General features: G+C 36.2%; 1 protein-coding gene across 1 annotated transcript in view; it reads right to left on the bottom strand.

Annotated features, from left to right (window-relative positions):
• The window catches only part of pacsin1a (protein kinase C and casein kinase substrate in neurons 1a), a 37,523-nt gene extending 25,724 nt beyond the window's left edge, over positions 1-11,799 (bottom strand). Inside the window, exon 1 of the mRNA XM_059527179.1 lies at positions 11,608-11,799. The gene's annotated coding sequence lies outside the window, so the exon portion shown is untranslated. The remainder of the gene's footprint in view (positions 1-11,607) is intronic.
• Between the last annotated feature and the right edge of the window lie 1,307 nt (positions 11,800-13,106).

The following is a 13,106-nucleotide window of genomic DNA, read 5'->3' as shown; positions in this document are numbered from 1 at the left end:
TCAAGACAACAGATATGGATAGAGAAACAGGAGAAGGATGAGAGGTGTAGATGGCTGACTTTCTAGGCTACAGTACCAAATATTTGTAATTTGATTGAATCTCCTTGCATTTCTGTCACAGTGTCATCGCTCATCACTGATGAGTAGAGTCACCAACACAGTAGCTATGTTTACATCCAAAGATGCGAATTTACCTTATGCACAAATCTGGAACATTGAATTAAACATTTGTGAATAAAGCCCCGTTTCCATTCAACAAGTCAAGTCAAAATCATCACTCCCTGCACTAAATATCACTAAGAAAAGTAGTTGAAGCCACTGCATATAATAATTTTCATATATGATGAATTATTTTCACCTCACAGAGCGAGCAGACAAAACACAGTAAATGCGATAATTGCTTTCGGAGTTGGATACATGCTGTTTGGGATTGTAGTCGTTTAATGACGCTTTTCCACTGCATGGTACGGTTCGGTGCAGCTCACTTTTTTTAGTACCAACTTGGCTGAGGTTCCAAGTGAGTCGTACCATTACTAAAATGTGACGTGTAAACCCTGCTAATCACTAATTGGCCACAAAGAATTGTCACTACCCACTAATTGTCACTGATCTTGCTACACGAGACACCAGACCCACTAGATTTAAGTCAGCACAGCCAGAGTTGGATAAAAAGCTTTTTTTTAATGAAAACAACTGTTTTGAACGAGTGCACCTTTTTCAAACAATAAAAAAATGTCTGTTTCGTGGTCTGTTGAGGAAGAACATACATTCCTCTTTATGATAGTTGAGGAGCGGTTCCAGCGATAGCTTGATGGGGCGACGCAAAATGAAAAAGATTTTCTGCAGGTCACTCAGCTCTTGGCCGTGACGTGTATTATCCCGCCCACTTAAAGAGGTACTAAACTGCAGTGGAAACGCAAACAAGCCAAGCTGAGCTGAATCATGCCAAGCAAAGTCATACCACGTAGTGGAAAAGCGCCATAAAATCATATAAAGGGTGACCAAATGTGCCGTTTTACCAGGACACGTCCTGGCTTGGATTTCTATATTGCCTAAAATATATATGTTTTGTCTTTGGTTTCCTGTTTTCATACGTAATGAAGGTAATGATCATTTGAAGAATAACATGCAGACATTGTACGTAATCGACCGATAGTGGTGCATGAGAAAGGTCAAAGTGATGCAAATACGTGTACATATTAGTGTTGAATCAACTTGAAGCAGCACTGAGCATGCCGACTGGTTTATGACATTAAAGTCCCATGAGAGCGATTCAAAAGCACAAGAAGCCGTTTGCTCTCTAGAGCTCTCATGGTATTTTGTCAAACAACAATTTGTATGAGCAGCACAAACAAAGACAAAACGTGAATACTTTAGGCAATTTAGAAATCCTGGCCAGGATATGTCCTTGTAAAATGGCACGTTTGGTCACCCTAAATTATACAGAAATACTTTCATGACAGACTTTGCTCAGGCTTTACAGAACAAACATAACAACATTTCAGATGCTGTGCAATGGGATCGGTCCACTGGTTAGTCAAGCTATCCTATCATTATGCAGTCACATGACTTTTTGATGATCATGGTGGAATTGTTTTGATAAATGTCTATCCATCATAGTTTATTCTTTCTTATAAGATAAAAAGTTTATCCTACTTAATTGTCCACATATGTTTTTTTATGCAAATTTTTACAAAGAATGTGCATCTTTTTTTTTGATCCAGTGTTTTAATGCATTATTCCAAAATGGGAATAACAATAAGAGGATGGAAGCATAGCAAGTGACAAGACCAGAGGAAAAAGTAAACTGAAGATGAGGGTAAGTCACAGAAGATCATTACTGAAAGGGGTGGCTGTTCACAGAGTGCTGTATCAAGGCATACTGAATGCAAAGTTGACTGGAAGGAAGAAATTGGGTAGGAAAAAGGTGCACAAGCACCAGGGATACTGTCAAGCAACGCAGATTAAAACACTTAATGAGAGAATGACAAGGAGTGGACTGAATCTGGAGTCAGTGCATCAAGAGTCATCAAGCTCAGACGTATTCAGGAAAAGGGCAACCATGCCACTTCTGAAACAAAAACAAGGTCAGAAGCATCTCACCTGGGCAAAGGAGAAAAAGAACTGGACTGTTGATCAGTGCACCAAAGTGTTCTTTTCAAATAAAAGTAAATTTTGCATTTCATTTGGAAATCAAGGTCTGGAGTCTGGATGAAACTGGAGAGACACAGAATCTAAGCTGCTTGAAGTCCAGTGTAATGTTTCTGAAGTCAGTGATGATTTGGTTTGCCATTGTGTTTTATCAAGTCCAAAGTAAATTTTGGAGCACTTTATGCTTCCATCTGCTGACAAGCTTTATGGAGATGCTGATTTCCTTTTCCAGCAGGACTTTAGCACCTGCCCACTGTGCCAAAACCACTTCCAAGGTTTGCTGACCATGATATTAATGTGTGTGTGTGTGTGTGTGTGTGTGTGTGTGTGTGTGTGTGTGTGTGTGTGTGTGTGTGTGTGTGTGTGTGGTTTGAGTTTTCAGTAATAACCTTGGGCTTACGGTTATAAATACTTTAAATACTATAAATAGGAATAATCTGCCACGCAACAATGCATACAAACAACAAGCTAGTATGTTGAACAGATGTTCAGTGTGCAACTGGAGAAACCATTCCCTGAAGCAGGTGCCATTATTAAATCCAGCCTACTCTAGGTTGACATGTCACATGGGTATTATATGTTTAGTTGCTATCTCTTTAAATATTTCTGAAGCATGCCCAAACAGAAGTGATTCTGTTCGTAATGGACAAACTTGTCATGCAAATCTTATTGGATGAGATCTTTCATTATTTATAGTTATCATTAGCATAATTAGGACTTCCTTTCTTTTTTTCTTTCTTTTTTTTGTTTGTATATATGTATATGGTCGGTAACACTTTAGTATAGAATCTGTCTCAAATTCTCACTATTAGCTTGTTGCTTGTTGGCATGCCTATTATTAACATATTGGTTGTTTATTAGTGCTTATAAAGCATATATTCTGCATGACCATAGTCTACAACCCTAACTCTACACAACACCTAAACTTAACAATTACCACACCAACTATTAATAAGCAGCCAATTAATAGTTATTGAGGCAAAAGTCACAGTTAATGATTTTTTAATAGCGAGAATAGGACTTTAAAATAAAGTGTGACCAAATGGTCTATAATATTACCATTTGATACCATCACTATGCTGATCTACAACATTTGTGAAAGAGTGGACAGGAAAAGCCACTATAAGAGGCTAAGTTATTTTAAATAAGTGGTCAAATTTACATCTACAACTACTCTACAACTACTAATGTGTACATTTGTGAATTATGTGTACCTGTATTATGTGTGTATATTTTATATATTATTGTTTTATATAGTGTATATACTGTACATAAAAGTGTACTGTTATTAGTAAAGTGACTAAATATGTATACTGTTATTTTTATTTTATTTTTTTATTTAACCTTTATTTACCCAGGTAAGCACATTGAGAACACTTTCTCATTTACAATTATTAGTTATTTGTTAAATCATGTCAGTTTTATTCTGCACTGTCTGGAGCACGCTCCCAAGCTTTTCACTCATCAGGGCACACGTGTGGTGATATGGCAATAAAAGTGATTTGATTTGAAAGTTTGTCTGGTTAGCATGGTACAGTTAGCACCTGTTGGTAGATTTGGCAACTACACTATTCTCAGATTCCAGCATCTGAAAATTTAAGCAAGAAGCATACTGTCAGTTGCAAATCTTGTAAATGATTTTTGAAAGATCTTGAAAGCATAAAATAGACTTTTACAACCTGTCTACTGCCTTTGATATTGGACAGCTTATGATACTTTGGATCTGTGTGCATTGAGATGTCATCTTCCAGTCAGTGTTATCATGATTTCTGAGCAAAAGATGATCCCATTAGCAAAGATCAGAACATTCACACTACTATCAGGACAGCCATGTACAAGCTGACAAACTGCTATTAATATAAATGGGAATGCTAACTAGCTCTCTCCAAGTGACATAAACATCTGATTCTATCATACAATTTGACCCAAAAACAAGAAAATGGAGCAGACGCACATACCAATTTTATGTATTTAACTGTTACAGTAACATCTCTTAGTCATTTATTTTGACAATTTTTCATCTAGCAATCAAAAAAAGATCTGCACACTTTTATGCTCCCTTTAAAAGATAAAAATAGCAACGTTTTGGTCAAAGACCTTCGTCAGGCAAACACACACAGGTCTTTGACTGAAACATTGCTATTTTTATCTTTTTGAATAAAAGGAGAATAACAGTGTGCAGATCTTTTTTTCTACTATTTGAGTTACCCCTTTGATCTTGCACCTGGTCAAGACTTTTTTTTTGGATGTGCGTATTTTGACTTTTTCTTTATGTGGAACTATTTTTCATCTGCCATCATGGATGAATCTTTTTCAGTATGCTCATCATAATTCATTAAGGGATCACATGATGGTAATATACAATATTGTCTCAAATGTTGAGCACAATGAAACATTTCTACCTCTAATTTGAGATAGGCTTTGTGTAGAGAGTGTGCTGATGTGAAAACAAATGACTTTCGACAAAAAGATGTTCTTAGAGTACTTGGATCTAATACTCAAAAGCCTCAATCCTGTGATCGAAAGATGTTAGAAACCTATGCTTTTCTTAACACAACTCACATTGATTCTGAGGAGATGCTGAGGAAGAGATTTGGGACACAAAAAACAATTCATGTCACAAATTGAGGGTTTGGTCTGGAGTATGACTTACGGTTTGATTTGATTTAATTATAATTTATCATTTTACCAGACCTTTTTTAATCCAATGAGATTTACAGTTAATTTAATATAGATATACAGTCACCCTGGAAGAAGCTAGATGCTATAAATCTATGCAGGGGAGAAACAATAATTTTCATTTCTCCATCATAAAACAAAAACAAACAAACAAAAAAACAACAGCTTTCAGACTGCACACTGGAGACCAGATGAAGCTTGATTCATGCTAGAATGGGTGTTCTTGACAAATAAAGAGAAAGAGTGATGGTTGCTTTTGATATAATGGTGTGATCTTCAACTTCATAATGAAATCACATTAATTCTGATATTACTTCACTGCAGCCTCTACTGTCAGTGCATGTCTGTCTGTAATTTAGAGAAAACTCATGATCTTGTATTTTAACCCAAAACAAAAGTTTGTGCAAGATGGATTAATTTCATTTCCTCATCGCATTCTGCTGCAATATTAAAGCTGCACACTGATAAAACCATGCCAATGTACCCCAACTCGCTTTAAACAAAAGCATCTGACAAATACAGATTTGTTTCAATTGAATTGTTTTGCCCAAAGTGTGGTATGTTTTTGAATTAATTCAATGTGTTTTCTAAGACTCAACTTTTTAAGACAAGCAACTCAACAAAGATAAATACTATTTAGTTTCATATACTGTAAAACATTAGCTGGCAAAGAAAACTGACTATGAACAAGAACAATGACATCCATTTCTGCACAATAATGCATGTGTAATTTGAGAAACCTCTGCTTCACCAAATGGTGCAAAATGTAAGTTGTGATGTGCTAAAACATTAGTCACATTTATGACTCAGCTGTGCATTTATTGAATGAGCACTGTGAGATGTCCGAACTGACTGCACTATATTTTATGTATAATCATTTTCTATTCTTTACTGTTTTCAATTCATTTAAAACCTTTTAAATCAATTTTAAATCATTTTCAAAGGTTTTAAATTCCTTTTTTTATGGTTGTGATTTTTTTTCTCTTCTCTTTTATGTAAAGCACTTTGAATTGCCATTGTGTATGAAATGTGCTATATGAATAAACTTGCCTTGCCTTGCCTAAGTTCATTGCTCTCATCCTAACCACTAATCCAAGAGCTTGTGTAACGAGGAGACTCATCATTATGGTTCACTGTCTTGTCAATGCATGCAGAGTTTGTGTTGTGTATTTGTGACTGACTGTCAGCTCCACCCGTGGGTTGTGAAGTGCACCCCATCCTCTTCATTACAAACACCCGTCAGAAGACTCTGAGAAGTCGCCGCTCTAGCTGTTTTGCTGAGAGACTCACTCTATTGAGTCTTTGTCAGTTTCTTTCGTTTGCTCTCTGTGGAGCACTTACAGCATCTGTACTGAAGCAGCACTTTTTCCCTTTTAAAAAAGATTTTTTTTTTCAGCAGATCTTGCTGCTTTTTAATGAGCTTGCTCTGTTGAACATCATTTCCAAACATCAGTTCGGATTTTTATGTTAGAAACAGGAGAGGTTTGGGACCTCTCTGGTTTTTATGTTCATAAGTCCACTTCTTTCTTGGTATGACTCCCTCAACAAATCACACCTGATCTTTATGAACAATTCAGACCACATTTTCTCTCAGAAAACATGTGGTAAATAGGACATTAGATTGCATATTTCTTAGTTACTATTTTACATGAAATGCCTCAACATCTTCCAAAGGTGCTCAACAAGAACTATGAAGACCTAGTTGACAATATATTATTTTCACAAGAACTCAAAGAAGAAGTCATACAAGCTAAACTGATCCTCAAGAAAAGATTTGTAAAGTCACTCAGTTACCCCAAAAACCTTTTTCAATAGTCATTTCAATACGCCTAAAATGGGTTATGAACCTTCTGTTTCACAAAAGGTTATTTGTGGCGAAAGATGGTTCTTCAAATTGTAAAAAAGGTAAGAAAAAGATGGTTCTTTAAAGGACCTTTGACTGAATGGTTATTTGTAGAACCAAAAATGGCTCTTGTGTGGCTTCGATGTGAAGACCCTTTTAAGCACCTTTATTTTTAAGAGTGTAGGATGCTCCTGTTCTGGTTTGGCAGGTTATGCAAACTTGTTTGGAGTCCTTCAATCAGTTCTCACCTTGTGATTAGCAGAAATCTTGTAATGTTCACTACCTCAAATTAATTACTGTTATGGCCAACCATTGAATCACGAGCTGAAATTGTCAAGGATCAATGTTTAGCATCAACCATGATTCCAATCACTATACAGTATATATCTGACCCTCTCGAACAGGCTGGAGGGAGAGAAGAAGAGCATAACATAAGATGGTGTCCCTTTGGAGGGTAGGTGCCCTATAAAGACTGTGTGATCTGGATTACCCTGGATGGATAATATGAGCACAAGAAAAGTATCATCTGCAACTCTTACTCTAAAGCTGTCAGATCCATCAAGTCTGACTTTGTTGCACAAGTAGAAGAATGTCTGCATCAGTGACTCCTCCACATCAAACTTTATTTTAATAAAAAAAAAGAAAGAAAGAAAAAAGATTAGGTCTTTAATTATTAATCAGATTAGTTGACTAGTGAGGTCTGTAACTAATTAATTCGGTCATTAAATAGACATCTAGCAATCATTAATGTGTGTTGCTGCAGTTAAAGCTATCCCTATTCAAATCATCAATCGTATTGTCTCTAGCAAAGCAAATTATTACAGCACCAAGTAAACCGTGTTCAACAACTCACCATACTTTTGTTCAGGCTTCTTAGCTCTCAGTAACATTTGTGCAAATTTAAGGGCTTATTGAAGTAGCATTTGAACAACCATTAATGCACAGGTTTTACAAATTGTAGCTAATTGGTCATTTTATGGATAAAATGATCAGATATTGGAGGCAGGTTATCTTGGAACAACTCAATAGCTAAATGGCTTGTCTGTTTTTGTGTGGCTAACAACCTGACTACAAAATAAGGGTTAGGGTTAGCTAAAGTAAATAAATGCCATTACAACAAACAGAAGCATCCATTGCAGGATTGATTTAACGGGTGCTAGAGTGACCGACACAGTCTTCAGACTCTTGTGCGAAGAAATCGATAAACGTAATGGTGACATTCAATAATGACACAGAGATGTGTACTTTACACTACAGCACATGACAGGAGCCTCAGAGATGCAGCACACAGTAAACAGTAGCACAGCACAGTAGTTTGCATGAGTCATTCATGCTGCAGTGCATGCTGGGAACCACCGTCCTGCCACTGAAGAAAAAGGACTGACAGCTGCCTGAGGGATGTGCTCAACACAGACACATGAGTGTGGAAGCAGTGCCGCCACCACCCAAGAACATATCAGATTTTTATATACCTACAGAAAGATCTGTGACAACTTTTCGACAATGATAATTTCTTAACTAGAAAGTTATCATATATAGAATATAGAAATATGCCTACACTGCTAAAAAAAAAAAAAAAAAACTTAAATGGGGCAAGAAAAATAATCTTGAATCAAAGCGAAAACAAGATGACTTTTCTTGCCCTATTGGAAGGGTTTTTTTTTCTTTTTTTTTCTTGTTTTAAGCAATAAACTAGCTACATTTTACTAAATAAATACATAAAAAATCTGAAAACAATTCCTAATATCTTGTCATTTTGCTTCTGAAGTAAATGTATCTTGATTCAAGAATGTTAAGATATTTATACTGTAAAACAACAAAAATAATATGTAACATCAATAAACATGATTCATGAGTGACCAAGCAGATCATGGTAGAAAGGATTTTATTATTTCAGTCCAAACAAATTTGTGATCCTCGTGTAAACTGTGAGTTTATGAGGAAAAAATGTGTTTAATAAACAAAGTATCTGGCATTTATTTTTAACAAAATCCCCGATCATTTCAGTCTGATCTTTACAGTTTGTGCAAAATATCTCAGGATGTAATGCAGCTTTACAAAAAAGGCTTTTATTGGAGGATGTGACATTTAAAATTATATTTGGAATGACAGTAAACTTAGGGCAGTGTCACCTATTACACACATTTTGACATTTTTAATTAGATTTATATGTGTTCATTTTACAGAAACCTTTATTTATTTAAAAACACACAAGATGTAAGTGGTACAAGACAATTAGCTAATGATGCAATACACTCAGAAGGGCACAAACTATTACAACAGAGCTCTGCAGCACAACTTTACTGGACACTTATCCACTCCACAAGGCAAAACACATCTTATCTGGAAAATACTCTTATAATAATCTAGAAAATAACCACTAACTTGTTCTATAATTGCATTACGGAACATGGGTTCAACACAGAGGACTCGTGATTTGGATGTTGCACTTTGCTGCAGTTAGTTTGGTCATGTTCTCTAAAAAGAAACACACACACTGTACTATTGAGTGTTAAGCATGAATCTGACAGAGAACTGCTCCAGGTAAATATCTATTACAAGAAGTGATGTTGATGTTGCACCCCTATGAAGACAATACTACGTCAGAAACAAGAGAGGGATCAAGAGGTTAAAAAGAGGCAAACTATAGTCTGTTCTGCTAATAGCAGAGAGGAGAGTTATAAAGGTAAGTTTCATGCTGTTGTGGTGTAATGGGTTAAGCTTCAGACTTGAAACTGGAAGATTCCTGCAAGGAATGAGCCATTTGCCCTTGAGTGAGACACATGACCCCGGGTTACTCCAGCGGGACTGAAGCTGTCAGCTCATGAAAGTCATGGAAAAAAACCACCTACCATCATGAATAAACATTTCACAAGTGCACATATTTCTCGCGCCTCTTCTCTTCCTAAAGTAGGCTTTTGAAATGAAAGATGAGCTATAAAATGTTGCTATTGTCTCATATTATGCTTCATTAGCCTGAAGCTTCTATATACGATCATTCATTAGTGATTAAGTCTGTGCGATCTCAATGCATCTACCCATGACAACAGATACTTTTGACATAAAACAGTTATCTTCCTGCAGATCACAAAACATAATTAAACTCTAAATGGGAAAAGCTTGTTTCCTCTATGTTGCAAGTGCAGGAAAATATTTTAATAAAGCCTGATAATGATATAATGACGTTTCTCAAACTGCCACACAGAACGTTTGCAATGTCTGAAAAAGTGCAAAGAAACTTTGTTTCACACATTTCTGACAACTTATGACAGTACTGACAATGCTGTCATTTTAGCTGCAATAATATTCACGTACACATGAATGGAAATGCTAGCTAAAGACATTTTCTAAACTCTTAATGTCATATATTAGATGTGGATGCATCACTTTTAAAGATAAAGAATGCACATATGTTTCAGCACCGTGGACAGCTCCAACACACCAGCCAATTCAATACACAACAAAACAAAAGACATAATTATCCAGGCTATTGAGCTAATACTCAAAACATTAAAAGGAAAAATAAGTCAATTATTTAATTTAAAAAAATCCAGAGCTCCCTCTATCAGCAAAAATACACAATACACTAGGACTAAAATTGAGAGATTTCCGTTTTTTTTTTTTTTTTTAATTAAACAATTCACTATTCTAATGAACTCTTTAAGTATATATATATATATATATATATATATATATATATATATATATATATATATATATATATATATATATATATATATATATATATATATATATTAAAATAAAAATCTCAACCTAATACCAAATAATATTTGCAACCATGAAGGAGATGCCTGATAGATGTGGGCTGAATGAATGTAGCAGTTTGATTGGCTACAAAAACACGATCTGTATAAGCATTCATTGGATGACGCGCTCAAATCCTGAAGTCCATCAACGTCTTCTGTAGCTTTGCAGCGTCTCGAGGAGCTTCTGAACGTTACGCGCCGCGAGCGTTCGTCACACCAAGGCGTGTATCATAACATGGTTAAGGAAGGAGTTCAGTGATCTTAAGCATTAATTATCATCATATTATACCGTTTCACAAAATGAAAACACAAATGCATTCATATCTCGAGCTGTGGTGAATGTGTTTTCTTCATCGATGACTGTCAAGTGTTGTTGTTGCTGTTACATAACGACCAGTCATTGAATCGCTCTACTTATATTTTCCGACAGGTTTTATTCCAAACATGCCCGATGCCTTTTCAATTTAATCATGCATTTGATAAAATAGCCCCAGACAGATGGATATTTCTACAGCTCAGATGTGATTGCTTCAGTGATATTGTCTTGTTTTGTTTATCACTCCTCGCCATCTGTCTAAAAGCAACGCCAACCAGTAGTGCTCGTGAAGAAAGCCCATCTATATCTATGAAAGCATAGCTGATATGTCATGTTTGATGTTCATAAGATTATAAATAACAGTCAGACGAGCCTGATTGTCAACATGGCCTTGCTCTGATTTTTCTTTGGCTAAAATGTTTCATTTGCTGCTGGATATTCAACGTGACATTGCTTTGCGCGATATTTCCGACACTTTATGAACGATAGTGACGTTTTTAATTATTTGTATTATTTAAAATGTGTCTATGTACTCGCTGGATGCATAGCCTAGATTTAATATTTATAAATATAATACCAAGAAGTGCGGTCAGCAAAGCAATAACGACGCACCTGAATCACTCGCTAGACTTATATGTATTATATGTATTATATTTTCTTCGTATGAGCACGTCGGTGTTTAACATGATGCGCATGAAACACACCACAAACAAGCACCAAAAGCGACTATTTAGGACAGCACAGGAGGCTTGAACAGAAACACTTTTACACAAAGCAATGCCCAGGTCAAATATGCACCATACAATAATATTCAGCATAAGCCGAAAGATGTAAATCTGACTGTTTCCTACCGAGAGTGATGTGAGCGCGGCGCGGTTTCCTCTCTCGCAGTGATAGAAGGTGACCTCGCGCCAGATCACGATGTGTTCGCTCTCCGCCGGTGGGGGATGGTTCTCACGCGCGGTGCCCAACGACAGGGAACCACCGACAACCGGGACGCCTTTCGAGGATGAGAGAAAAACACGCGACTCGTGTTTCACGCTCGGGGATTTCTACTGTCCAGTCCGTCGTTTAGAAGAAATGCATTATTTATGGATTGTTTAAATGTTATTTCCACTGTATCATGTGGGTACACTGATGTTTATCTCCTATATACAAGAGATAAAACAATTGTACCATTCTACAGAACTGGTCCAAAGTCAGTGGGAAACGTTTTGGAGAAATAAAAAGAAAATTGTATATTATCCAATGTACACATTTCTAGTATTTGTGCAGTTAATTCTCATATTGTATTTTTAGAAAGTTTTGGAATATTTGTCCTCTTCCCCAAATTTGTCAGAAGGGTTATATTGACCTATTAAGTTTTTGCTTACATATACAGTCATGGGCCAAATATCCAAATATTGGCACCCTTGGTAAATATGATCAAAGAAGGCTGTGAAAATTAATCTGCATTGTTAATCCTTTTGATCTTTTATTTTAAAATTTCACAAAAATGTATCCTTTCATTGGATAGTAAGAATTTAAAATTTGTGGAAATATCATTATGAAATAAAGGTTTTTCTCTAATATGCATTGGCCACAATTAGCGGCACCTTTTTATTCAATACTTTTTGAAACCTCCATTTTACAGTTTAACAGGTCTACATGTTCTCCTTTAATGTCTGATGAGGTTAGAGAACACCTCACAAGAGATCAGAGACCATTCCTTCATCCAGAATCACTTCAGATCCTTCAGATACCCAGCTCCATGTTGGTGCCTCTCCTCTTCAGTTCACTCCTCTCATTTCCCCTAGGGTTCAGGTCAGAGGACTGGAATGGCCATAGCACAGGCTTGGTTTTGTGCTCAGTGACCCATTTTTGGGTTGTTTTTGAGGTTTGTGTTTGGATTATTGTACGGTTGGAAGATCCAAACATGGCCCATTATAAGATTTCTAACACTTCACTTAATGATTTTTTATCTGTAGGTATTTGATAGAATCAAAGATGCCATGTATCTAAACAAGATGTCCAGGACCTCCAGCAGAAATATAGGCCCACAACATCACAAATACAGCAGTATATTTCATTGTACACATGGGGTACTTTTTATCTCTGTGTTCACCAAACCCATCTTGAGTGTTTACTGCTAAAAAGCTCATTTTTAGTTATATCTGACCATAGAAGCCAGTCCCATTTGAAGTTCCAGTCGTGTCTGATAACTGAATATGTTTTAGTTTGTTTTGGGATGAGCTAGGATCATTTTTCTTGTAACCCTCCCAAACGACATGTGGTGATGTAGGTGCTGTTTGACCATTTTTTTAAGGTTTTCTGAACTAGAGACTATTTTCTGCAGTTCTCCAGCTGTGGT

This window comes from Carassius carassius, chromosome 37 (genome assembly GCF_963082965.1).
Source record: "Carassius carassius chromosome 37, fCarCar2.1, whole genome shotgun sequence".
NCBI classification, from domain to species: Eukaryota; Metazoa; Chordata; class Actinopteri; order Cypriniformes; family Cyprinidae; genus Carassius; species Carassius carassius.
Note: the sequence above shows the minus strand (reverse complement) of the source record. Positions and strands in the feature narration are given on the sequence as shown.